Source organism: Monodon monoceros, unplaced genomic scaffold (genome assembly GCF_005190385.1).
Source record: "Monodon monoceros isolate NGI ecotype Baffin Bay Population unplaced genomic scaffold, NGI_Narwhal_1 Super_Scaffold_4, whole genome shotgun sequence".
NCBI lineage: Eukaryota > Metazoa > Chordata > Mammalia > Artiodactyla > Monodontidae > Monodon > Monodon monoceros.
In genome coordinates, this window is record NW_021703781.1 from 7,738,014 (window position 1) to 7,751,968 (window position 13,955).

The window sequence follows — 13,955 nt, forward strand, 5'->3', positions numbered from 1 at the left end:
TCAAAATGGATTAAAGACCTAAATGTAAGACCAGATACTATAAAAACTATTAGAGGAAAACACAGGCAGGACACTCTTTGACATAAATTGCAGCAATATCTCTTTGGTTAAGGTGTGTTTTATGAACCAGGATGTTGTGTGTCTATACTGGTGAATGTTCCATGCAAGTGTGAGAAGAATGTATATTCTGCTCTTGTTGGACGGAATATTCTACAAATGTCAATTAAAGTTCATTAACAGTGTTTTTCAAGTCCTCTACATATTTACTCTACATATTTACTGTCTGCTTGATCTATTATTACTGATAGAGGATATTGAAGACTCCAATTATAGTAGTTGGAATTATCCATTTCTCCTTTCAGTAATATGAGTTTTTCTCTAATGTATTTTGACATTCTGTTATTACATACATATACATTTGGAATCTAATGACACTGACTCCTTTACTATTATGTAATGCCTCTCTTTAATGCTAATAATCTTTTGTGTTCTGAAGTCTGACTTGTCTGAAATTAATATAGCCACTCCAGCTTTCCTTCACTTGGTGAGAGTATGGTGTTCCCTTACTTTTATTTATTTAAATTTATTTATTTGGCTTCACTGGGTCTTAGCTGCGACATGCAGGATCTTCATTGCCACATGCAAGATTGTCATTGCAGCATGCAGGATCTAGTTCCCTGACCAGGGATCGAACCCTGGGCCCCTGCATTGGAAGAGCAGAGTCTTAACCACTGGACCACCAGGGAAGTCCCAGTGTACCCTTGCTTTTAAACTATGTATTTAAAGGTTGTTTTTTTTTTTGTACACAACATATGGTTGGGCCTTGTTCCCTATCTACTCTGATAACGTCTATCTTTTAATCGCTGTATGTTTATCATTCATATTTAAAGATATCTTTGATATTGTTGGATTGATATCTACCATATTTTAACTATTTCCTATCCACTGAATTTTTGTGTATCTTTTTTCCCCCTTATATGGGCCTAATTGAGTATTTATATATTTCATTTTTACCTCCTTTCTTTGTGTATCAATTATACTTTAAAATAATCTACTGGTTGGAATCATCATACATGGACTAACACAAGCCCTCCTTCAAATAACACATACTGCTTTCTGTGCAGTGCTGGCCTATTATAGCAGAATATTCCCAATTCCTCCTTCACATCCTTTAGGGCATGGCTGTCAATCATTTAACTTATCCATATGCTATAATCACCTGATACATTATTACTTCCATTGCTTTAAACAAAAATATGTATTTTAGATAAATTAAAGATAAGAAAAATATTTTATTTCACCTTCATTTATTCCTTTTTGTTACACTTCTTTTCCTTGCGTAAATCCAAGTCTGCTACTTATATCATTTCCATTCCACTGGAAAAACTTAACGTTTATTGAAGGGAGGTCTGCTGATGATGAATTCCCTCAGCTTTTTTTTTTTTTTTGCGGTATGCGGACCTCTCACTGTTGTGGCCTCTCCCGTTGCAGAGCACAGGCGCCAGATGCGCAGGCTCAGCGGCCATGGCTCACGGGCCCAGCCGCTCCACGGCACGTGGGATCTTCCCGGACCGGGGCACGAACCCGCGTCCCCTGCATCGGCAGGCGGACTCTCAACCACTGCGCCACCAGGGAAGCCCCTCCCTCAGTTTTTGTTTGTCTAAGAAAGTCACTACTTCGCTTTCAATTTTTAAGAACAATTTCCCTGTTTTATTTTCTTTTAATACATGTATTTCATCCTATTCTCCTTTTGTCTGCGTTGTTGCTGACAAGATGGTCACTTAATTTCTTATTCTTTTCCCCCTATAGTTAAGCTTTCTCTCTCCCCAGACTTCTCTCAAGATTTTCTTTCCTCTGGTATTACAATCACACCTATATTACAGTTTTTGAAAATATCCTACAGTTCTTGAATGTTCTGTTCTGCTGTTGGTTGTTTTCTTCCCCTGCATTCTCTTTTTCTCTTTGCATGTATGTTTGGGAATTTTTATTGACCTAGCTTGCAGTTCACTGATTCTTTCCTTGGCCCTGCCAAGTCTACTGATGAGCCAGTGGAAAGTATCTTTCATTTTTCTTTAGGTTATTTTTTAAAATTTCTACCATTACCTGTTCATACTTTCTTAGAGTTTCCATCTCTCTGTTTTTATTACCTATCTTACCTTGCATGCTGTAAACTTCAAAAGTACTTCTCTAGTCAGTTTACTTTTCCCCTTATTGCCCTCTCTTCCCTTCCCATGCTACAGGGCTCCTAATCTATTTCCTTGGTGCCCTGTTCTCCCACTATTTTTTTTCCTTCCTTAAGTGACAGAGAGGCTGAAGTGAAAGGAATAGTGGGATAATGTTCTACAAAAGTTTTTTACCCTGGAGAGTAGGTCTTTGTGAAGAAGGATTCAGGTATGCATTATAATAATTACTCTTTCCCTCCCTCTTGCTAGAGCCACAAGTTGAACTTTCTTGAATCTTCACCATGAGAACCTGCTGTGATTCTTGAAGGTAAAATCATGATACCTTGGCCCACAGTCTGAGACCCCCAGGAGTCTCTCACTCTCATGCTAGTACACAGTGGCTTCCAGCAATTTATCAAAATCACCATCTAAGTGCTCCAACCAATTTATGGCTCCAGTGGCTCCTGCTCCCAGGTAAGCAGATCTCAGCTACATCTCTCTGGGTGCCCCTGTCTCTCCAGATTTGGGGATGGCCATTTGCCCTGCAACCTCATTTCTTTGATAGGTACATGAAAATTCATTGTCCGATTCTTTCCTGTGCAAGGAGTGATGACTTCTAAGAACTTTACATGTTAGAGCTGAAATCAGATGTACCACTAATGATTTTTTAAAATAAAGGACCATTAAATGTTAAGGTAATAGGTGTCCTTGATTCTCAGAAAGTTAGGGATAGAGACAGAGAAAGAGAGAGACAGAGAGAGAGGGGAAGAGATATTCTTTAAAGACTAATTCAAAGACTAAGACATTCTGGGCTTAATTATGATTATTTATAGATATTGCTAAGTAAGAGGTAATTAGCTCATAAAGAGTTAATTTATATAATGAATAGGGGTATAGCAACAGAGATCTATAAAGTGTAAGTCAAAGATGACTTGGGCAGACCAGATATTATCATAAAAAGAACCAGTTTTCCATATCCTATGTTGTTGATTTGATGGACACACCATAAGTTGATCCCCAATAATTCCTGCTCCCTGGTGTCCCCCTTCCCAATTTAGTGTAATCTACACAGTGGAATCTGTGACTTGATTCTAACCTATTATATAACACAGGTGATGGAATATCACTCCTATGATTTTATTTATTCATTTATTTGGCTGTGTTGGATCTTCATTGCTCTGCACGGGCTTTCCCTAGTTGTGGTTAGCGGGGGCTACTCTTTGTAGTGGTGCATGGGCTTCTCATTGCAGTGGCTTCTCTTGTTGTGGAGCACGGGCTCTAGGCGCGCAGGCTTCCGTAGTTGCAGCATGCAGGCTCAGTAGTTGTGGCACGTGGGCCCTAGAGCATGTGGGCTTCAGTAGTTGCAGCCATGGGCTCAGTAGTTGTGGCTCGCAGGCTCTAGAGCTCAGGCTCAGTAGTTGAGGTGCACAGGCTTAGTTGCTCTGCGGCATGTGGGATCTTCCTGGACCAGGGATCGAACCTATGTCCCCTGCATTGGCAGGCGGATTCTTAACCACTGTGCCACCAGGGAAATCCCCACTCCCATGATTTTATTACATTATATAAGAATCTGTCTGAGCAGACTGGTGAGAGACTCTCTTGCTCAAATTGAAGAAGCAAGGTGTTATGTTCTGAGCTACCTATGTAGAGGGACATGTGGCAGGGAACTACAGGCACAGTGCAGAACTTAAGGGCAGCCCTAAGGCAACAGGCTGCAAAAAGCCAGGGCCCTCCATCCTACAGTGCCAACAAAGTGAGTTCTGCCAGTAATCTGATTAAGCTTGGAAGAGAATACTTCCCCATTCAAACCTCCAGCTGAGAACACATCCTGGCCATTGTCTTGACTGCAGTCTTGTGAGACACTGTGTAGAAGTCCCAGCTAAGCCATGCCCAGACTCCTGACCCACGGAAGCTGTGAGATAGTGTGCATCTTTGTAGACCACTAGGTTTGTGATAATCTGTTATATGGCAATACAAACCTAATACAGTTGATACCAATATTTTTGGAATGATTCCTCTGAAAAAATGAAGAAGTAAAGTTTAAGGGGAAAAAGAAAAAAAAGAAGAAGAAAATAATTGACCCAATTAGATCTTTATGTTGAGAGGTTATTGTTTATATGCAATGAAGACCAGAAAATTATTGTAATATTGTATATATTAAAATTATAAACAATTAATAAACAGAAACCTCAGTTAAGTAGAATCAGGAGATTAGAAGGGGGAGCTCTCAAGCCTGTGAGGGTAGCAGAGCCCAAAAGGAAGAAGAAAGACTCCTCTTCTTTCCTGGCAAGGACTCAGCAAAAAATCACGGACCCTTTGTTTACTATAGCTCTCCCAACTTTCTCCTTTCCTTGCTGTGGGTAAACTTGCTCATAGCTCACCATGGTTGCAGACCCTGAATCGCAATTCTCTGCTGATCCCAAATAAACCCATCACTGCTGGAGATATATCTGGCAGTCTATTTACTTCAGGTCAAAGTAATCAATAGTCTACAAAAGGAATAATTTTTTTATGCTATACAAGACTCAGATGCTTTATGGAGTGATTGTTTTTTTTGTTTTTTTGCGGTACGCGGGCCTCTCACTGTTGTGGCCTCTCCCGTTGTGGAGCACAGGCTCCGGACGCGCAGGCTCAGCGGCCATGGCTCACGGGCCCAGCCGCTCCGCGGCATGTGGGATCCTCCCGGACTGGGGCACGAACCCGCGTCCCCTGCATCGGCAGGCGGACTCTCAACCACTGCGCCACCAGGGAAGCCCCCTGGAGTGATTATTATGTCTGACACTGTATAGTGGAAAGAGCACTGCTACAGGCTCTGGAAAAATATGAATTATGATAGTTGTTAGTGCTTTTCTCCAAATGTTTCCAGCTTTCTGGATTGCACTTCCTGGCCTCTTTGTGAGTCAGTAATGGGATCATGTGATAAGCTGTGGGCAGTGAGTTGACTTGGTTCATTTTGGACTGGAGCATTTAATTGTTGTTTCAATATTTCCTGCCTCTCTGTTATAAGATGGTAAACTTAGAGACAGTAGTTGCTCCATAAGCCTGGATCCTTGAAAAAATGTGATGAGAAAGCCCCTGCTATCAGCCCATAATGGACATACAGCACGAAAGATAAATAAACTTTTGTTGTTCTAAGTCACTGAAATTTTGGGTTTTATTTTGTGCAGCAATATAACCTACCTGTTTCGACATATATGGTTCACACACCTACTTCACAATTTACTAGCTCCATGAACTTCAGCTAGTTACTCAACTTCTCTTATTCTGTTTCTTTAACTACGCAATAGGGGAAACAACAGCACCTAGTTCTTAGGGTTATTAAGACCCCATGAGATAAGAAAAAAAAACATTGAATGGAATGGTGCAGTTGTTGGTATGACGTGGTTGTGTTGCTGTTGTCACCGTCATAATCCTTTGATACCCACTTATTGTGTGACTTAGCCTTGTTTCTGACATCTGGTGTCTGGCCAAAACAAGAAGGGAAAGGATTCACGGAACACAGGGTTCAGATCAATATGTCTGAAGTTACCTACAGAGTAGTTCCTAAAAGTACTTTAGCATATTGTTCCTTTGGGCTCTAGATGCCTGCTTTGATTGGATTTTATAAGCAGTGTTGAACTGAATGTTGAATGACAAAGAAAGGAATGTGTGTATGTATTATTTATTTTTATATTGTCTACTTAGTTTGGAAAATAATATACATTTATATCTACATACCTATATTTATATATACAAATACGTATCCCTATATATTTAATATTGTGGAAAATAAGGACTATATTGTGACAAGGAAGGCAAGCTAAATAGTCAAGAGGGGAAAGAGTTCAAGTACTATGGCCATTTTGAGGCAAAGACTCACGTGCTGGGTGGCTCTGCATGCTTATATCTTTTAAATTGTTTTATTTTCCTGATGTTACACATAGTCTCACATAGCACGTGAGATTTGACATTTTATATAATCTCATGTCGGAATTCTCAGCTGTGTTTACTTGCTAGGAAAGCAAAAATGTTTTCAGGCAATTTCTTAGCTCCTTATTATGGAGACAAAAGACAGAAGTGACCATGCAAAATAAAAGGAATTGTTAAATCACATAACTTTGTGAGAAACACACATATTAAATTTTTTGACACTCCATCTTAATTTTGAAAAACAATAGAACCCTTCTAATATATCATCAGATATGTTACAAAATGTTTTTTTTACAAAAAATTATCAGAAACGATCTGAAACATGTATCTGTATACAGCTTTTCATTATTTTTGTATCCATTGTTTTATTTTATATGGAACACAATCAGGAGAGATAGGCAAGGCAGTCATTCTTCCCATTTTACAGATGAAATTGATATTTAGAGAAATTAAGTGACTAGCCCAAGGGCCCAGAAAAAGATACCCCTAAGCCCCTTGTTCCCCTCTCTGAGCTTGTGTGTGTGTGTGGGGAGGCCCTTGGGGGATGGTAAATCGGGGAACAACCAGCCACTAAAGGCATGGAATTACCTTGGATTCCTTATCCAGTCCTCTACCACCAACCATATCCTGTCACTTTCCAAATTCTGATGTCTTACTTCCCAAATATTTTACCACTTTATCATTTTTATCTCGCATCTGAGTTCCTGCTACACAGAGAGGTAGTAAAGTGCAAACTCAAGTTTAAGGTATGATTCTCAATTGACTTTGATTTTGAGGCAGGTTCCAGAATTGTTTAGTGCATATGCCTTGTTGTCAAAAAGACTTGGTTGCAGTTACTAACTAGATGTAAAAATTGAGATAGGGGCTTCCCTGGTGGCGCAGTGGTTGAGAGTCCGCCTGCCGATGCAGGGGACACGGGTTTGTGCCCTGGTCCGGGAAGATCCCACATGCCGCGGAGCGGCTGGGCCCGTGAGCCATGGTCGCTGAGCCTGCGCATCCGGAGCCTGTGCTCCGCAACAGGAGAGGCCACAACAGTGAGAGGCCCATGTAATGCAAAAAAATAAAAATAAAAATTGAGATAGGGCTTCCCTGGTAGTGCAGTGGTTAAGAATCCGCCTGCCATTGCAGGGGAGACGGGTTTGAGCCCTGGTCTGGGAAGATCCCACGTGCCATGGAGCAACTATGCCCGTGCGCCACAACTACTGAGCCTGCATGCCTAGAGCCCGTGCTCCACAACAAGAGAAGCCACCGCAATGAGAAGCCCGTGCACCACAATGAACTCCTGCAACTAGAGAAAGCCCATGCACAGCAACGAAGACCCAATGCAGCCAAAACAGATACACAAAATAAATAAATAAATAAAAATTGAGATGAACTAGTTATTTATCTTTCTAAGTCTTATTTTCTGCTATCTTAAAATGTGGGTAACACTTAGTACACTCAGTAGGGTTGTTTCAAGAATTAAGTGAGATTCTAAGAGGTAGAGTGATTTGTATGGTGCAGATACATAGTAAATGCTTAGCACCTGTTATTTAGTTTTATTATTTTGTTATTGATTATGATCACCTCTTTTCTGATCCCCCCCCCTTGCCTCCAGGTTTACTCTTTAGTATTTATCATCTATTCTTGACTTTTGAGGAAATGCATGAAGACCAACCAAATGAGAAAAGCAAAGGCTATTTATTCAGAGCTTACAATAGCAAGGAAGTCAGTCACCATCGCATGCATTTTGGTAGAGACTCAGAGGCAGTCAGCGGACTGGGAAAACTTTAGAGTGGAGAGAAGGGGAAGCTTCAGATATGTCCTGACTGTAGGCTGTTGACCTGGGGAAGCTGTAGAAAGGCTGACTAGAAGTGGGGCTTCCTGTGGTTAGGGGAGCATGTTTGGCTTTGGTTGGTCCTCAATTGGAAACGGCGACACAGATTAGGAAAGCTGTCAGTTATTAATCAAGTCCTGACTACTTTGGGCCAATTTTGCAACAGTTATTGTGTTGCTTCCTCGTTTATTACTAGACATAGCAGTCTGACTTCCTTTAAGGCTGACCTATAGCAGACGTATAGTTTTCCTGGTCCGTTTATTGTACATAAGGGGTCAGTGTTCTGGGCAGGATGCTGCAGGTTGTGAGTCAGAATTCTATTTTTGCACATGGTCTGGCCATTGTCCTTTTGTGTGTTTTGTCTCTCATCTTTCCCTCATAGTGATACATCTAAGACACAAATTGTAGAGGGTGACTTCTCCGCTTAAAATCCTTCAATGGCTCCTCGTGTCTCTAGGATACATTCAAAGGCCCTGAGCAGGGCACTCAAGGTCCCTCAAGGTCTTACTCCTTCCTATATTTTCAGCTTCATCTAAGACCACTTTACAAGGCAATTGAGCTTTTTCTGAAAGCAAGAACAAAAACATTTGCTTCTCCTCTGCACACAACATGCTGCTTGTCAGCTCTGCTCATTGCTGTCTCTACAAGGAACACCCTCCATCTCACGACTTCTCTCTTTTTCTCCCTCCTTTCAGCCTCAGATCAGCCATCTCCTCTTAAAGCCTTCACCTAAAGTCAACAGGCTCCTGAGCTACCATATGATCGAGGGATCCCACTCCTGGGCACATATTCAGAGAAAACTCTAATTTGAAAATATACATGCACCCCTATGTTCATAGCAGCATTATTCACAATAGCCAAGACGTGGAAGCAACCTAAATGTCCATCGACAGATGAATGCATAAAGAAGATGTGGTATATATATATATATATATATATATATATACACACACACACACACACACACACACACACAAATGGAATATTACTCAGCCGTAAAAAAGAATGAAATAATGCCATTTGTAGTAATATGAATGGATCTAGAGATTATCATACTAAGTGAAGTAAGCCAGACAAGAGAAAGACAAATATCATATGATATCGCTTATATATGGAATCTAAAACAGGACAGAAATGAACTTATTTACAAAACAGAAATAGATTCACAGACATAGAAAACAAACCTATGGTTACCAAAGGGGACAGGAAGAGGAGGGATAAATTAGGAGTTTGGGATTAACATATACACACTAGTATATGTATAATAGATAAACAACAAGATCCTGCTGTATAACACAGGGAACTATATTCAATACCTTGTAATAACCTATAAGGGAAAAGAATCTGAAAAAGAATAGATATACATGTATATGTATAACTGAATCACTTTTGCTTTACACCTGAAACTAACACAACATTATAAATCAACTCTACTTCAATTTAAGAAAAAGTCAATAGACTCCTCCTCTGTGATCCTAGAACATGATGTGCAAACTTCTGCCCAGCACTTACTGTATCCTAATGCAATTCCATCTTCATGTTTGTTTCTGTCCCTTTGCAGACAGTGAGCTTCCCAAAGGCAAAGACTGTCTTATTTATCCTCTTCCCTAGACCCTCACCCAGTTCCTGGCATGTGTTTAAGATACTGCACTGAATAAGAGTGAAGGATGAGGACCAATATTTTCATTTTCTGACTTCTGTTTGAGAGGTTTTTTTCCCCCAGTATCTCATGTCTTATGAAAATGTGACATTAAAAATGAATGCTGGAAAATAAATTCAAGTGGTAGAGTGGAACCAAATATGATTAAGACATTTTCAGCTTGTCCTTTGTGACATTTCAGAAAATGTCTCTATTCTGAGGTTAAGTATTACTTGAGCAGTCTACACGCTGCAGTCGGAAGGCAAAAACTGCTCTTTGCCTGACCATCAAAACCAGATATAGGCGTTTTTTTCTGCAACATTTGTGCCCTGGAATGTAAATACTTGCTGTTTTTCTGATTAAGACTTCAGTACTGAAAACCTTGACACACTGATCAAAGAGCCCACCTTAAGGCAAAGAGAGAAAGCAAATCTTCTCAAAGAGAAAAGCAAAAAAAAGGACCCCTAGATTAGATGGCGTACTTTTGAAGTGGTTCCTATCTGTGGAGGCCAATGCCTGCCCAGGTGTGAGGCCTCTTCTGGTTGACTGGGAGCAGATTCACCTGGAGCTTTGTCTCATAACCACCTGCCGCTTTCCTTTCTCCCTGACTCTAGGCCATTGCTCTCTCCCAAGTGGGAGCTACAATTATCCTTGAAACCAGTATTTCCATGTGTTTTCTTGCCACTCCAATCCAACCACCCACAGTTCCTAATGCATACTTCTGATCATGTCCTTTACCTGCTCAAAATGTCACAGTTCCTCACGGTCCAAGCTGTAGGTTTGTGCCCAAGGTCATCTGTCCTGTGTCTGTAAGTTACCTTTTCATGTCTAGTTCACCATATAGCCTTTGAATTACACTCCAGATAAATTAATCTATGTACTTTTTTCAGAACACACTTTGCACTGTCTCATTCTCATGAAATTCCTCAACTAGAAATTTTCTACATGTCTATGAAGATTTTGCTGCTCTCTCTACCCCAGGGTTTCCTGGTGTGAATGAAAAATATTGCCTGCCATATCAGTAAACAATGGATGTTGCAGCCATCAAGCCATCATATTACAGCTGCCCTGATGGTGAGCCCTGAGGGAACTCAGGATGGAAAAGCAAAGGATACTGGCCCCAGATAGCTGAGGTGCATATCAAAGGAATGATTTCAGTGAACTCAGACTCTTGCATCTTCCCACATACAGAAAAGTGCTAAATTCCTTAACTTGAGATATCCAGTTTTCTTTAATTAAGAGTAATCTTTTTATGTTCCAAATACCTGGTCTTTGTTGCAAAAACTCCCATATATCCTGGCTCCTCCCTCACCTCTTCAGGGCAGTGTCTCAGAGTTATCTGAGATGCTGTGCCCCCGGCTTAAGTTCTCAGTTTTGTCCGCTGAATAAAACATAACTTTCAACTTCTAGGTTGTGCACTTTTTCAGTCGACACCAGGCCTACCTGAAAAAGGCAGGAAGAAGCTTATTAAAAATACAGATTCCTGTCCTGGAGGCAGCTTCAGCACTCCTATAAAGAAGTGCTCACAGAAGATGCCCTCTTAAAATGTTTTTGGGAGTTACAGTGCCTGAAGGATCTGCCTTAATGTAGCATCAACATATTATAGACACTGGTTGTACTTGGATTGGGTGATACAAATTAATAGAAACATTTGTATGTTTCTATAAACATAATGTTTATACAAACATTATGTAAGAACAGTGTTTGATATCAAACACTATTATTATTATTATTTGGATTGGGTGGGCTTTAAGGAGACAGATGATAGCATCCAAATATAGAGTGTTTCATTTCTGGGTGCATGTAGAAGCTGAGTTTTTAAGAGGCACTCAATGTGATTATTCTTTAAACTGAATTTTAAAGGAAATAATCCAACATTTTTCATAACTTTCTTGTGGTTGGCAAAACTTAATTCTTGGGTACTTATTTCCTCCAATGGGTTTTCAACGCCACAAGAGGCTTTGTCTTTTATGCCTTAAATCTCCACAGAGCCTAGCAAGGATGCTTTTTAAACCAGAAGGGAACTGCCGAATGGTAAATCTTTAGCCTGGAGAGTTTTGAGGTAACATGTTGTTTGATACTGCTACAGAGCAATAATTTGGGGGACTAATAGGATGTTTTAACGGCAATGTTACTTCATGTAGAAGATACATTTCTGGTAAGTGTCAAGTCTGCCCATCATTTGTAGCCATAATAGAAAAGGAGAAACAAAGTTGAAAGTATTAGTAGGCATGCCCAACATACAATCTAGCAGAACGTACACGGGAAGAATTTGACTTAGAAGACTCTGTACTTAATTTCTTGACTTTCAGTAAGTGAGGGTGTTGGATATTTGTCTGTAGTTGGTGTATTGATAGGCGCACAGGAATACGCTCAGTTCAAGCGGAAAAGCATGTGTCATCCTGGTACATGAAAGAGAACCAACAAAAACTCAGGAGTGGGTGATAAAAGAAGAAATCAACAGAGGAGAAATAGATTCAAAGTAACAAACATCCCCACAGCAGGAATTTACTGACTTGGAGATAAAGCCAAGCTGAATTGTATTTAGAGCTATACGTTATTCATCTATAATTCAAAGCCCTTGCTCTCTTACTGGGGTTTTAAAAAACTTATTTCTTACATTAAGCACCATTATTTAATTAATTTATAGATGAGCTTAATTAATCACTGATCTTCTAATGGAAATCCCTGTTGAATTTATAGAAAGCAAAGGTAGATCCACAAAGTCTTGGTTAGACAATGAATACAAACTACAGGATTTGCTCCACAACAGTGAACATCCAATGAGCTGTATGGATTCACTTGTTGTTGGGTGTTTTTTATTTGAAGGCTCATTGCTTCTTCTTTATCATTAGGTAGCAAATGTACTTCATCTGAATTGAATTAATCAGTTATCTAATTAATAGTTATCTAATATTGTTAACAGTTGAGGGAAACTGGGAAAGGGGAGAGGATGACATACTGATGTGCATAATTTGTAATGAACCAATTAAGCCAATCCAGTTTGACAAGCTGGATAAAAAGCTAACAGGTCCAGGGGTGTGTTTTATGTTTTTACACCCTACAGCTATAATGCAAAGTGAAGAAAAATTCTTTCTGCAAATAAACCCTACCCTACATCACCCTAAGTGATGACCATTACATGCTCTACTATACCATTGAACAGTCTCATTAGGGTGTTACATTTCATGCATTTGGAGTAAAAGAACAGATCCTTTGTTTTACCAAGATGTGGTCTAATACATCATTGCATGTGACTCCATCATGATGCTTCAGTACATGGATATTATCATGCACCAACAGTGTGGTTTATTAGGAATGTTTAGGACTCTAAATTTCGTCAATCTATATATAAATAGTGGTCTGAACTGGAAAAAATAAGAAGAAAAATGAGAACCTAAGTTTTAAGTGTGAATCAAATATTTTCCTTACTTTACCAAGTGTAAAGCACAAGTATTGTAAATTGTGACCCGAGTCCTTCCACTTGCCCACCTCACATACACGGCAGGTGCAGCTGCTTGACTGCAGCACCCTTTTTTTTTTTTTTACCAAAGATTAACATCATTTTACAAATCTTCTCCACCTAGATCTCCAGCAGCCCCTACCCACAAAGTGAGTCTAACCTAGTCTCCATTTTGAATTTACTTATCAGTTTTTATTACATTAGACAGACATATCAAAAATTATTCAACTCATATTTCTGTATTTTCTATCACTTTTTGTCTTCATCAATACACTTGGTATTGAAGACAGCGATCGCATAACTGTGGAAGTGATGAATACATGAGAATGAACCTTACAGAATTTAGGAAGAGAGAGGGAAAAACAAACCATAAAGGCCTCATTTCTTGAAGACAATCCTAGCTCCCAAACATTTTTCCCCAAATTCCACACACCACACTTTGAGGGGAGGGTGGAGGTGTGTACACAAGAGTGAATGACAAGGCGATTACACTGAAGCAGTTTGCACACACTCAGAATTGCAGCAATTGAGTAATATTTGCTAAATTAGAACCAGAAAGTGGTTCTTTCTTTTCTTAGCCTCTCATCACGAGATTAAATAGTAAAAAGTACGTGATGTCCGTAATTCACATTCAGGTGTTATAATGTTTTCTGCCGCTCTCCATTCGCACCTCGAGCTTTTAAATCAGCTGATAGGAACCCTGGCCACCCAGCTGGCAGAATCCAAACAGTGATGAGATGTCAAGAATCCTGCTTTATCCATGGCTTATATTCTGAACCATTTTCCCTTGCAAGCTTTGTACTCTGGTTCTTTATTTGCTCTGGTTGCCCTGTCTCCTGACCTCTTGTCTCACCCCTTGTCTCCTGCACCTCAGATACTGATTTTCTGGGGCTGACTGCAGCTCTTCTGCCGGGTCAGAATTTCATGTCACTCTTCAATCTATGCTTGCTTTTGATCTCTGTAGTG

At 39.9% G+C, this 13,955-nt stretch overlaps 1 non-coding gene across 1 annotated transcript; it reads right to left on the reverse strand.

Moving 5' to 3' along the window:
* Positions 1-673: 673 nt before the first annotated feature.
* Positions 674-746, reverse strand: TRNAG-UCC. Its single transcript has one exon. It is a non-coding gene; the product is annotated as a tRNA-Gly (tRNA).
* Positions 747-13,955: the final 13,209 nt, after the last annotated feature.